Here is a 14,726-nt window from a genome sequence, read left to right as displayed (position 1 = left end):
CTCCCGCACCTTTTAAATACCGCTGGTATTTAGAGTTCACAGAATTGCTGCGTTAGGCTCCAAAAAGGGAGCGTACAGGCATATTTACCGCCACTGCAACTCTAGATACCAGTGTTGCTTACGGACGCGGCCAGCTTAAAAAACGTGCTCGTGCACGATTCCCCCATAGGAAACAATGGGGCTGTTTGAGCTGAAAAAAAACCTAACACCTGCAAAAAAGCAGCGTTCAGGTCCTAACGCAGCCCCATTGTTTGCTATGCGCAAACACTTCCTAAGTCTGCACCTAACACCCTAACATGTACCCCGAGTCTAAACACCCCTAACCTTACACTTATTAACCCCTAATCTGCCGCCCCCGCTATCGCTGACCCCTGCATATTATTATTAACCCCTAATCTGCCGCTCCGTACACCACCGCAAGCTACATTATAGCTATGTTCCCCTAATCTGCTGCCCCTAACACCGCCGACCCCTATATTATATTTATCAACCCCTAATCTGCCCCCCTCAACGTCGCCTCCACCTGCCTACACTTATTAACCCCTAATCTGCCGAGCGGATCGCACCGCTACTATAATAAAGTTATTAACCCCTAATCCGCCTCACTCCCGCCACAATAACCCTATAATAAATAGTATTAACCCCTAATCTGCCCTCCCTAACATCGCCGACACCTAACTTCAAACATTAACCCCTAATCTGCCGATCGGAGCTCACCGCTATTCTAATAAATGTATTAACCCCTAAAGCTAAGTCTAACCCTAACCCTAACACCCCCCTAAATTAAATATAATTTTTATCTAACGAAATAAATTAACTCTTATTAAATAAATTAATCCTATTTAAAGCTAAATACTTACCTGTAAACTAAATCCTAATATAGCTACAATATAAATTATAATCATATTGTAGCTATTTTAGGATTAATATTTATTTTACAGGCAACTTTGTATTTATTTTAAACAGGTACAATAGCTATTAAATAGTTAATAACTATTTAATAGTTACCTAGTTAAAATAATTACAAAATTACCTGTAAAATAAATCCTAACCTAAGTTACAATTAAACCTAACACTACACTATCAATAAATTAATCAAATAAAATACCTACAATTATCTACAATTAAACCTAACACTACACTATCAATAAATTAATTAAATACAATACCTACAAATAAATACAATTAAATAAACTAACTAAAGTACAAAAAATAAAAAAGAACTAAGTTACAAAAAATAAAAAAATATTTACAAACATTAGAAAAATATTACAACAATTTTAAACTAATTACACCTACTCTAAGCCCCCTAATAAAATAACAAAGACCCCCAAAATAAAAAAAATGCCCTACCCTATTCTAAATTAAAAAAGTTCAAAGCTCTTTTACCTTACCAACCCTTAAAAGGACCTTTTGTGGGGCATGCCCCAAATAATTCAGCTCTTTTGCCTGTAAAAAAAAACATACAATACCCCCCCCCAACATTACAAGCCACCACCCACATACCCCTAATCTAACCCAAACCCCCCTTAAATAAACCTAACACTAAGCCCCTGAAGATCTTCCTACCTTATCTTCACCTCGCAGGGTATCACACCGATCCGTCCTGGCTCCGAAATCTTCATCCAAGCCCAAGCGGGGGCTGGCGATCCATAATCCGGCTGCTGAAGAGGTCCAGAAGAGGCTCCAAAGTCTTCATCCTATCCGGGAAGAAGAGGCGATCCGGACCGGCAACCATCTTGATCCAAGCGGCATCTTCTATCTTCATCCGATGACGAACGGCTCCATCGTGAAGACCTCCAGTGCGGATCAATCTTCTTCTTCCGACGTCCAACTGAAGAATGAAGGTTCCTTTAAGGGACGTCATCCAAGATGGCGTCCCTCGAATTCCGATTGGCTGATAGGATTCTATCAGCCAATTGGAATTAAGGTGGGAAAATTCTGATTGGCTGATGGAATCAGCCAATCAGAATCAAGTTTAATCCGATTGGCTGATCCAATCAGCCAATCAGATTGAGCTTGCATTCTATTGGCTGTTCCGATCAGCCAATAGAATGCAAGCTCAATCTGATTGGCTGATTGGATCAGCCAATCGGATTGAACTTGATTCTGATTGGCTGACTCCATCAGCCAATCAGAATTTTCCTACCTTAATTCCGATTGGCTGATAGAATCCTATCAGCCAATCGGAATTCGAGGGACGCCATCTTGGATGACGTCCCTTAAAGGAACCTTCATTCTTCAGTTGGACGTCGGAAGAAGAAGATTGATCCGCACTGGAGGTCTTCACGATGGAGCCGTTCGTCATCGGATGAAGATAGAAGATGCCGCTTGGATCAAGATGGTTGCCGGTCCGGATCGCCTCTTCTTCCCGGATAGGATGAAGACAATGTTTGTAAATATTTTTTTATTTTTTGTAACTTAGTTCTTTTTTATTTTTTGTACTTTAGTTAGTTTATTTAATTGTAGTTATTTGTAGGTATTGTATTTAATTAATTTATTGATAGTGTAGTGTTAGGTTTAATTGTAGATAATTGTAGGTATTTTATTTAATTAATTTAATGATAGTGTAGTGTTAGGTTTAATTGTAACTTAGGTTAGGATTTATTTTACAGGTAATTTTGTAATTATTTTAACTAGGTAACTATTAAATAGTTCTTAACTATTTAATAGCTATTGTACCTGGTTAAAATAAATACAAAGTTGCCTTTAAAATAAATATTAATCCTAAAATAGCTACAATATGATTATAATTTATATTGTAGCTATATTAGGGTTTATTTTACAGGTAAGTATTTAGTTTTAAATAGGATTCATTTATTTAATAAGAGTTAATTTATTTCGTTAGATAAAAATGATATTTAACTTAGGGGAGTGTTAGGGTTAGGGTTAGACTTAGCTTTAGGGGTTAATACATTTATTAGAATAGCGGTGAGCTCCGGTCGGCAGATTAGGGGTTAATAAGTGTAGGTAGGTGGCGGCGACGTTGGGGGCGGCATATTAGGGGTTAATAAATATTATGTAGGTGTCGGCGGTATTAGGGGCAGCAGATTAGGGGTATATAGGGATAATGTAGGTGGCGGCGGTGTGCGGAGCGGCAGATTAGGGGTTAAAAAAATGTATTAGAGTGGCGGCGATGTGGGGGGGCCTCGGTTTAGGGGTACATAGGTAGTTTATGGGTGTTAGTGTACTTTAGAGCACAGTAGTTAAGAGCTTTATAAACCGGCGTTAGCCCAGAAAGCTCTTAACTACTGACTTTTTTCTGCGGCTGGAGTTTTGTCGTTAGATTTCTAACGCTCACTTCAGCCACGACTCTAAATACCGGCGTTAGAAAGATCCCATTGAAAAGATAGGATACGCAATTGACGTAAGGGGATCTGCGGTATGGAAAAGTCACGGCTGCAAAGTGAGCGTTAGACCCTTTCCTGACTGGCTCCAAATACCAGAGGGCGGTAAAAAACAGCGTTAGGAGCCTCTAACGCTGGTTTTCACGGCTACCGCCCAACTCTAAATCTAGCCGTAAATCTAGCCGTATGTAAGTGACGTATGTAAGTGGAAACCTAAGGTGCTTAAGTTATGCTTTAACAAAAATGGAAAAAAAAAAACAGTCAATAAAAAGATTTTCTTTAAAATGAATCTCTTTACACTGTCACTTAGAACTACTAACACAAATAACCTAGTGTTGCTTTATTCTGCACAGCTACTATCTATAATGTTTATAATTCTCCAACTATGATCCTAATAGTCAACAATCTCATCTGATATAAACACTGCTAGTTTACTAATTATTTTATGCAATGTACATTCTCTCACACTCCTGTATGAGGAAAGCATACAATCATAACATCATTTAAAACTACAAAATCTTTTAAAGATATACACATCTTTATGGTAAAATAATTCCTTTCATTGACAAACATCTGGAATTACGAAATTCAAATTGCAGATACCATACCAATTAATAAAAGGGAAAAATACATTTACTTTCATAAACTATAATTATGTTACTCCCTAAATAAATATTTCTCTGTATACATCTTTATAAACTTCTAGCTGAGACATGTCCTCATTGCGTTCCATAGGGTGAAGGGTCTAAAATATTCTGATATATTGCAGCATTTTCTTTAAACTATAAAGGTGCAAACATATTTTCTATACTCAGTGGGCCATTCAATAGGTTACAATACTGCAAGGTTTAGAGTTACGCTTATCTAAAGGGTTACTTTGTTTAAGTACATAAACTACAATGTGCACTAATACCAATAAGGCATGCTTTTCTGCAGACAAAACTATATGACTTCTTATAACTAATATGATCAACAGAAATAACACAAATACAAGAGCATACAAAACAAGAAATATAAGTAAACAAGTTAAAACAATACTCCCCTAATTTTATTGGTTGACCCTGTAACAGCATAACAGGTCCTCAATATCAACCGGCAAGGCACAGTCCAGAGAAGGATAGTCTTTATGTTCTGACGACACACATCAGAGGAAACAGTTATGGATTACCCAGAGTCCAGTTCTGGGGCTGGTACCAGCATGCAATGCAAAGAATGGATCCAAAAATAGTTCAGCAACTTTTACTGCAGTATGGTGGTTAAAACAAGCTTGACAAAAGGTCTATTATCTTCATTTTTCTTTCTTTAAAGGTTTACTTGCATTCAATCTTCAATCTTTTGAAGAGTGCACTATGGAATTTTATCTGTACAGATTTTAGTGAAAAAAAATTATCCAAAAAAGTTCCAGCAAGTAACAAGAGTGTTAATTGAATAAAAACAAGTTTTATTAGGACATGATTAAAAGAGTACAAAAAGGCAGACTCCTGACAAACGAAAGGGAGTATCAAAAATAAGTCTGACCGGTTTCAGCCAAACTGGCTGTAGTCATAGACATGTCTCACCTATGCAGGTGCAATCTATTTAAAACCCTTAACCCCTCCCAAGGGAGGTATAAAAGCAAATGTCTCCCAACGTTAACCCTTTGAAAAGAACAGAGATTAGTTACATATAAATAAATAAATAAATAGCAAATACAAACTGTATAATGATAATATGCATATCTTAAAGTAGATAATAGATTATTGTAGCTATTACTGATGAATGCAATAGACTAAAATAGTAAGAGAATGGATAGCCTAGTATAAATAGAATATATATATATATATATATATATATATATATATATATATACATGTGTAAATAATAAAATCCAGACCTATATATATACAATAGTAAACATCACAATGTTATAAGGCTAAATACAATGACCATTCTCTATAATATCAAATGATATGAGGATAGATTGCAAAAAACTCAAAACACTACAGGGTATTAAGGTATGTAAGTGTATATTTCTGATTTTGTTTGTATTTTGCATAAACACCTCTATAATGGTGGAATCTGTATATTTGACATATTGACATATAGCTAGCATAAGGGATATTCTAAGTGATAGTAATAACAATGATTAGAATATTGCAGATCAGCAAGGAACTAAATAACAAGCCTAAGTAAGGACCGATAAAAATATATATCAAGGAGCTAGTTAAGGCCCTAGTCTGAAAGATTAATACTGATGCTGGAAAAGTGTACATATGTGTAAACATATGAATAAACAGAAATTAGTTCATAAGCTACGCACCACTTGTAATCAGTATTGTAGGACAATTTAGTGCTGCCAATAGTTGATGATATCAAATTCGGAGTTGAATCCCCTAGGCAGCAGGCAACCGAGTTTATGGATCCAGTAGATCTCTTGACGACACAGTATGCGGAATTTATCGCCTTCCCTGGGGGGTCTGACTACTTGCTCGATTGCCTGCCACCTAAAGGACACAACTTGACCATGGTGGACATCCAGGAAGTGTTTGGACAGGGCTCAGACTGCTCTGTCATGAGAGATATGAGCTAAGTGCTCTTTGATGCGTGTCCCTACCTCTCTGGTGGTTCTTCCTACGTACTGCCGATGACACGATGTGCACTCTATGAGATATACCACAAATTTACTGCCACACTTCACACAGCCCTTGGTCTCGAAAGTTTCGGCCCCAGTAGCTGAAGTGGAGTGGGCAGCAACTTTGATGTGGTCGCATGAACCGCAGGACCTCTTTCCACACCTGAAGGTACCCTTAAAGTGTAGCCAAGAACTCCTGCTGGGTTCTTCCTTAAGTAAACTAGGAGACAGCAAGTTCCCCAAGGTCAAGTTCCTGGGGTATACAAACCTACAGCCATCTTTTATCACTTCGCGTAGGGATTTGTCCCCTCGCAGGATGGGAATATTCTTCCTGACTATGTTACAGACTTGGTGGTATTGTTTAGAATAAGCGGTTATGAGAGTGGGTACATTATGTGCTCTGGATGTTTTAGTTGAAATAATTTTTTATTGATTGCAATACAACATAAAAATTTCTATAACACCATCGGTCCCCTCGACATTGGGACATAACAATAGTCTCTATTACATCATAGAAAGACCCATACATCAAGTAAACCCACAGCAATCTATCCATATGCAACTTTTTTAACAGGTTTTAAGTCCATTATAGTAAACCAACAAAAGCTTATGTCAGTATATGAAAATGAAAAAACAAAACAAAAATAAACAATATAGGTCACTATGATCTCTGCTTCTCCCAGCTTTTTTATAATATATCAACTATGTTTTATTGTACTTAATATATATTAGAGCTATTGGTCTCCTAATCCCCTCTATTTTTAGATTTTATGGATGAGCACTGTTGACTCCCCCCATTATCCAATAGAACCACACCTTGCCAAAAGTATCCATCGTATTTTGTAAGTGCGCAGCTGTCTCGTACATAGCGTGTATACTTTTGATTTTATTGATAATCTCCAACCACTCTGGAATACCTGTCTTCCAGTGCTTAGCAATAGAAGTCCTGACTATTGTGAAAATGATTCTAAAAAAAGTATTAATATGGGTATTATATTTCTTGTTCTTAAAATTTAATAAAGCTTGCGGAGCTGTTACCACTATTTGGTCACCTAACACTGTGGACAGGAGATTCGATGTTTGTGTCCATATATCTCTAACTTTGGGACACTCCCACCACATGTGTATATAGGTACCTTTAGTCTTACATCCTCTATAGCAATTTCTGGAGCTTCCAATGATGGAATGTGCCATCCTTTCTGGAGTTAGGTACCATCGGAACACCGACTTAAAGCTATTCTCCCTCAAATCTGCGCTCAGCAGGCCCCTACTAGCTTCATATGACAATGCATTCCACTCCTCTCCCGTTATATCTATCCCTAAATCTGCTTCCCACTTGCTGGTAATGGGAGGTTTATTCTTAATCTTGGATGATTGAATAGCAATATACAAGTGTGATATAGCCTGCTTGGGTCTATTTGCTGCACTACTTTGCCTCTCAAGTATCGTAGTCTGTTTACCCCAACCCCTCAGAGTGTAAGAGCGGATAGCAGATGCTATCTGTAGATATAAAAACCAGTGTAGGGGGGCCGGACTAATCTTTTCTTGTAATTGAGTGAATGTGAGTATGGATCCTTGATGTACAAAGTGTGCTACCCTGTACAAGCCTTTATTTTCCCATTTACCTATGAGTGTGTGGTTCTCTCTTGGAATGATATATTTAAAGGGCCGTGTGAGGGTGTACTCCGGTACCAATTTGTTTGTGTAGATTGATTTATTTCATTGTTGGAACGACAACAAAAGTGCTTGTGGTTTGTACGTTCCCACAGCCCCAAACCCATCTCTCTTCCAAAGAGCGTCCTCTGGGGAACTCAGTCCCCCCATTGAGGCTTCTAAAGTGGGCCATACAATATCGCCATCCCTTCTTCCCAGCAAAGAGGACTGGGCTAATCTAGCAGCTTGATAATAGTCCCATAAATTTGGGAACCCCACTCCCCCTAGCTGTCTGTGTCGTGTGAGTATGAAGCCGGGTATTCTCGCGTGTTTGTCTCCTCTTAAATAAGAGAGTAATTTAGATTGCATGGTATCCAAATCTTTTTTGTGTACCTTGATAGGGAGTGTTCTAAAAAGATATAACAATCTGGGTAATATGTTAATTTTGATTGTGGAAAGTTTCCCATACCACGAAAAGCCATATTGTCGCCATTTCGTGATATCTTGTTTTATAGTTTTAAATAACTTAAGATAGTTTGCCTGATAAAGTTTATCATAATCTGTTGTCAGCCTTACTCCCAAATACGTGACATGGTCATACACCCATTTAAAATCAAAGTTGACCCCAATTAGTTTAATAGGGGGCTCAGGAATGCTAATGGGAAGGGCTTCACATTTTTCACTGTTTATTTTGTATCCCGATATAATTGAGAATTTGTGTAAAATGTTATAGACAATGGGTAAGGAGATCAACGGCTTGGTCAGTGTCAAAAGGACATCGTCCACAAATAATGTTATTTTATATGACCTCCCCCCTACTTCTAGACCCCTAACCTCCACCTCTCTTCGAATAGGTTCAGCTAGTGGCTCTATGCATATCGCGAAAAGCAGGGGAGACAGCGGACACCCCTGCCGCGTGCCATTTAAAATATCAAAGGTGTGTGATTGATGGCCAATCGCTCTAACAAACGCTGTTGGGGTGGAGTATAATGAATTAATTGCAGAGAGAAAGGGCCCACGAAATCCCATTTCCCCTAAGACCGTCAACATATACTCCCAGTCCACCCGGTCGAATGCCTTCTCTGCATCCAGGGAGAGAAGCAGAGAAGGCACTCCATGAACTTTAAGGTACTCCATCATCGATACCATTCCCCATTTTGTCTGGGGCTTCCCTATCCTTAATAAAACCGACCTGATCAGGGTGTATTATACTTGGTAGAATTTGTTTTAATCTGTTGGCAAGTATTTTTGTAATAATTTTAATGTCCTGATTTATAAGGGAAATTGGTCTGTAACTAGAGCAGTATTTTGGGTTCTTTCCCGGCTTCGGGATGACTACTATTTTAGCTTGGAGCAGGTCTTTAGGTAACTCCTTGCCTTCTAATACATGTTTGCTAACTGTGTGAGATGTGGGATCAACATGCCAGCGAACGACTTGTAGTACTCGCCCGGTAGGCCATCAGGCCCTGGGGCCTTCCCAGGTTTAAGGTCATTAATGGCTTGCGCAACTTCAATAGAGGTAATTTTGGAATTTAATGTGTCTCTGTCTGTATCTGTAATTTTCCTCAAGTTAACCTTAGTGAGAAAGTCTGCGAGTAAGTCTCGTGTAGCGGCGCTGTGAGTCACCTTTTTACCATTGTATAGTTCCCTGTAGAATGAAGCAAAGGCATCCACAATCTCTTGAGGATGACTTGTCACACCACCATCTTCTTTGTTTATAATAGGAATTGACATAGCTGTATAATTGTCCCTAATCTTTTTGGTCAGGTATTTATCTGGTTTATTGGCAAATAAAAAGTATTGTGTTTTCATTCTGTTGGCATACTTTACTGATTGTCTATTGAGAATCTCATTGAGTTGTTGTCGTTTTTGATCTAATTGCTTTAGAATGGTAGTAGCAAATGTAAGTTTGTGGGTTTTTTCCAATGCCTCTATGTCTCTGGTTAAACCCGCCATCGTCAAATGAGTCTTTTTTTTAAGTGTTGCTCTCTCTTTGATTAACATACCCCTAATTACAGTTTTATGAGCAGCCCACACTGAAACTGGATTCTCTGTTGTACCTTGGTTGACAGTCCAGTACTCCCCCATTGCCTGTGTCAGTTTTTCTTTTGTCTGTGGGTCTCGGAGGCACGAGGGGTCAAATGTCCAGGTTTGGGTCCTCTTGGGATCATTTATGCCTTGGAGTAGGATCTGCGTAATAGAATGATCTGACCATGTACATGGATGTATGTTGGCTGATAATAGCAATGGGTATAGGATCTGACTAATCATTATATAGTCTAGCTTAGAGTAACTGGTATGAGCTGTCGAGAAAAATGTTGTGTCTATTGTGACCCCATATAGAGATTTCCATGTGTCAATCAAAGCATGTGGGGACAGTGAGTTCAAGACCTTACTAGCTATTGTTCTCAGTCGAGCTTGTTTTTGAGATGGGTGCGGGTTTTGCGTGTATTTAAGTGCCTGTAGGTCGATGTTGAGTCCCCAGCTAATATTATCCTAATTTGTGACCAGTCTGTTAGTAAACGCGTGATTTCCTTAAAAAACATATCTTGTCTCTCGTTTGGGGCATAGATGTTACAGAATAATATATCTACCCCCTGTATTTGCCCTTGTAGCAATAGATATCTGCCTTCCTTATCCTCTATTGTTTTGGTATGTACGAATTGTAATGAGGAGTGTAGCAAAATTGATACCCCCCTTTTTTTCTCCCCAGCTACGGAGTGGTAACACTGTTGGAAGCCTCTGGCCCAATATTTAGGAAGTTGTGGTTTGGTGAGATGAGTTTCTTGTAAAAAGATCACATTTGCATGCAGATTTCTATAGTGATTAAATGCTGTGCGTCTTTTGATATCTGTGTTCAACCCTCTCACATTATGTGAGACTAAGTTAATTGTCGGGAGAGTCATATATGCGTGTAAAGTTTATGTAAGCAGACAGCATATAAAAACCACAAACATTGCATATTTAGGGGGAGTTTGTGGAGGAACAGTGACATAAGTTTGGAAGTAGAATAGGAGTTAGCTATAATTTTAAATGGGAGAATAGCAGATAGATCATTACCCTCACAGCAACCAACCTCAACAGAAGAACAATTATATAAAAAACAAATCAAAAACAAAAATTTAACATTGCTAACTATTTGGGCACCTACGTGTCCGTACATAAATGTGCTTTCAACATGGGTATGTGCAGTGAATCTTAAATAAACATGTTCATAGAAATTAGCATATAAATCTTAACATTAATTATGCAGGCATAATTAGAATAACAATGAGAACAGATACCAGCCCCCACTAGGGTTAGTTTTAACCAAATTATATCGTATTAATATTACCCGGAGCATCAGTTCAGGATTTAACTTTTTTTCCCCTTTTTCACTACTCTGGTCCACCTGGGCTTTCTTGCAGGGTTTTGTGGTTCTTTAGTGCCAGGGACTTGTAATGTGGAGGAACCTCCTGGAATTTCCGGCAAATCAATATTCAAATATTGGCATATCTCAGGAATGTCCTGTTCCGACTTGATAGTGAATATCTTGTTGTTATGAGAGATGTGCAGGGCAAAGGGATACCCCCATCTATAAGGGATGTTATGCTTCTGTAGCATAGATGTGAGTGGGCACAAGGAGTATCTTCGCTGTAGAGTGCGTACTCATAAATCTTGAAAGAACTGGATAACGTGTCCCTGGAACTTAAAAGGTTGATGGCTCCTAGATGCAGACATAATGGTCTCTCTATCAGGGAAACGTAGCATTTTAACAATAACGTCCCTGGGTGGGAGGCTTTCTTTCGGTTTCGGTTTCAAGGCTCTGTGGGCTCTTTCCACCAGGAAGTCCGAGTCCCATTCTTCACCAGTGATAGATTTAAAAAGATGTGTAAGATATTTAGGCAAGTCCGCTGCTTCCACACTCTTCGGCACCCCCTTAAGCCTAATATTATTTCTTCTGTTTCTATTTTCAAGATCTTCCATCTTGTCCTGAAGATCTAGAATTTGTTGTTGGTGAGTGGAAATAGAGTCAGAATTGGTTGCCATACCTTCAGCTAATGTCTCTTGCTCATTCTCTACCGCCTCCACTCTATCTCCTAAATCAGATAGATCCTGTTTAATTTAAGCCAAACTGGCTGTAACTGAAGAGTGTAGATTGACTATTTTGTTCATTAATTTTTCCAAACCAGAGGCCATGTCATCTTTAGAAACAAGTGTGTTAAGATCCGCTTTTGTCACATGTGCTGAATTTCTTGGGGCATTTAGTGTATTAATGTTAGCCTCATGGTCCTCATCTTCCAATCCCTCTACTGACTCTGCTATGAGTGATACTTTAGTCTGCTTGAGGTAATTTTCCATGGGTGTAGATTTAAGATTCTTGTCTAATTTAGTGATCTTTTTAGCTGCCATGTCTGACTATTAGTGATCAAGAGTTCCAGAAATATGATGAGGCTCTTTATAAGTTATAGGAGATCAGTGAGATACTTTGACTTTAAAAGTGATACAGTCCCCTGGAGAAAAGTGAAAGACTGCAGCTACACCATGTCACACCTACTGTAATACAGATGAATAATGCAGCGTAGCACAATCTCCCACCTAGCTTCTCTGTGGTTCTAGAAAGCTTTTAACTTTATTGCAAGTCAGCTCTGCATGTGAAAGTGCGACTTGTATTATCACTTAGCAGTCGCCTAGCAGTTACAGGTAATTAAAGGGAATATGTGGTAACCATCTCTGCAATGTTGCTTGTCTTAAACCACTGGGCCTTGCCACATCACTTACTTCTTACCTCCCAGCTATTTCTGAGGCCACAGTGGATCAACCTCCAACCTGCTGTCTTTTTTCGGTTCCAGTTCAGCTCATGTGAGGCTTCCGGTAGGGCAATTGTGGTCCGGTCTGAGAAGAGTCCTGTTGTGATGCGCTCTCTCTAACTCAGAGAACTCCGTGATGCGGTGAACTGTGCAGTGCTGCTGGGCCTTGCCGTGTCACTAACTACTTGCCTCTCTGTTGCTTGCTGTGGCTGCGGCGTGTCGGCCGCCGACTTGCTATCTTCTGTCTGGCCCCAATACAACACATGCGGGGCTCCCGACAGGGCAAGTGAACTCTTGAAGAGAGTCCTGTCGTGACGTGCGCTTCTAATCTCAGAAGGATTTGTGGTGCGGTAGGCCCCGATATCGGGTAGACTGTTTCTCTGTTCACCGCCGTTGAAATAGTATAGTAGGGGTTAGCACCACACTCCTGGGGGAATGTGCTTTAAATATTTATATGCCTGCAGGGCTAAGAGAACATGTTTTGCTTATAAAAGCTATTGAGACTGCACAGAGCTCCAAGTTAAGCAGCCATCTCAGAGCTCGGCTAAACTCCGCCCCCCTGCTCTGGATGTTTTAGATGTTTCAGTGCCAGGACAATTAGTCCTGTGAAACAGCCTAGACCGATCCATCTGGTCGACCTCATATCGTGCTCTCCTAATAACCTTTGCTGGATAATCTCTTTCGAGTAGACGTTTTTTAAGGTCCTCACTTTCTCTATAGCAGTCCTCTCCCCGGGAACAATTGCGTTTAATACGCATGAACTGACTTTTGGCAATACCCCTAAACACATGTTTAGGGTGACTGCTATTCGCATGCAATAAAGTGTTCCCGGAGATTGGCTTGCGGTAGAGAGATGATGTAATTCTGTGGGTATCGACATCGCCCGTCAGTGTTACATCTAGATAGTTCATAGCCCTATTATGCCATTGGTAGGTGAATTTTAGGCCCACTGCGTTGGAATTCAACTGATCCACCAATTCCTGGGCTTGTTTCTCACCTGATGACCAGATTATCAGAAGATCATCTATGAACCGCAGATATTTCTTGATGGAACCAGAAAAATATTTCCACCTCCATAGACGTGGGAGCAAGAGGTTGGCATAGGAGGGGACAAATTTAGCCCCCATTGCGGTCCCACATTCTGGAGGTAGAAAGTGTCTGAAAATTTGAAGAAGTTATGTTGGAGCAGGAACTTAATAACTCTTAGCACAAATTCCTTGTGCTGGGGGTCCAGGTCTACGCAAATATCCAAAAAGAATTTGACAGTTCGGAGTCCAAATTCATGGGGAATGCTGGAATACAATGCCACCACATCGATGGTAATCCAGCTATAATTTGGCTCCCATCTGATCTGTTTGGAAAAGGCGTGAGCTGTATCTCGCACATAACTTGGTAGTCTATGTACCAGTGGTTGATGAAAATTATCGACCCATTTAGACAGTGGCTCTAGTAATTTGCCAATCCCTGCCACAATAGGTCTGCCCTGTACATTTTGAAAACTCTTGTGGACCTTCGGGAAGTGGTGGGAGATGGGAATCACTGGACTATCATCCAGAAGGTCCCTCAAGATATGAAAAATGAATTAGTGGGGTCCCTGGGCAAAGTAGAATAGGCCTCTCTGTCACTCAATTATCTAAGGGCTTCCACAATATATGCGTCCCTATCCATAACGACGACATTACCGCCCTTGTCAGATTGTCTAATGACAATATTAGTGTTATTTTGTAGGCTGGTAATGGCTTCTCTCTCCTTTCTAGTCAAATTTGAAGTATGGTTATCGTTTAATTGGGAGAGAGTAGTGAGTTCCTCCATAACTCTTTTATGAAACACCTCAAGACTCTTACCCCTAACGTGTAGGGGATAAAAGTTGGATGTAGATTTCAAATTAAGTTTATGTATGTTATCCTGGGGTATGTGGCCAATACTACCTGATAGGTTTTCTAAACTCGTGAGGGCACATATGTCAGCAAAAGACATATTATCAACATCAATATCTGATAATTCTGTTGTTTGACTGATGGTGGAAGGAGAACTATCACTCTCTGTTCCTGGAAAAAAATTCTGAGTGTTAGATCCTTGACCAATCTATTTATGTCTAAGATAGTCTGAAACAGATCAAAATTCCTGGAGGGAACAAATCCCAAGCCATAACTCAATACCTTTCTTTCAAAGCTAGTAAGGTCATGAGTGGACAAATTTATGACAGTATTATCTATCATTGATACCTGTGTCGTGGGGTTCCCCTGTTCTCCCTCACTGGGTATCTCGGTTGCTGAAAGTCCCCAGTGTTGAGTTTCTGTGTGTTGACCCGCCCCCCTCCCCTGG

This window comes from Bombina bombina, chromosome 5, assembly GCF_027579735.1.
Source record: "Bombina bombina isolate aBomBom1 chromosome 5, aBomBom1.pri, whole genome shotgun sequence".
Classification (NCBI taxonomy): Eukaryota; Metazoa; Chordata; class Amphibia; order Anura; family Bombinatoridae; genus Bombina; species Bombina bombina.
Note: the sequence above shows the minus strand (reverse complement) of the source record.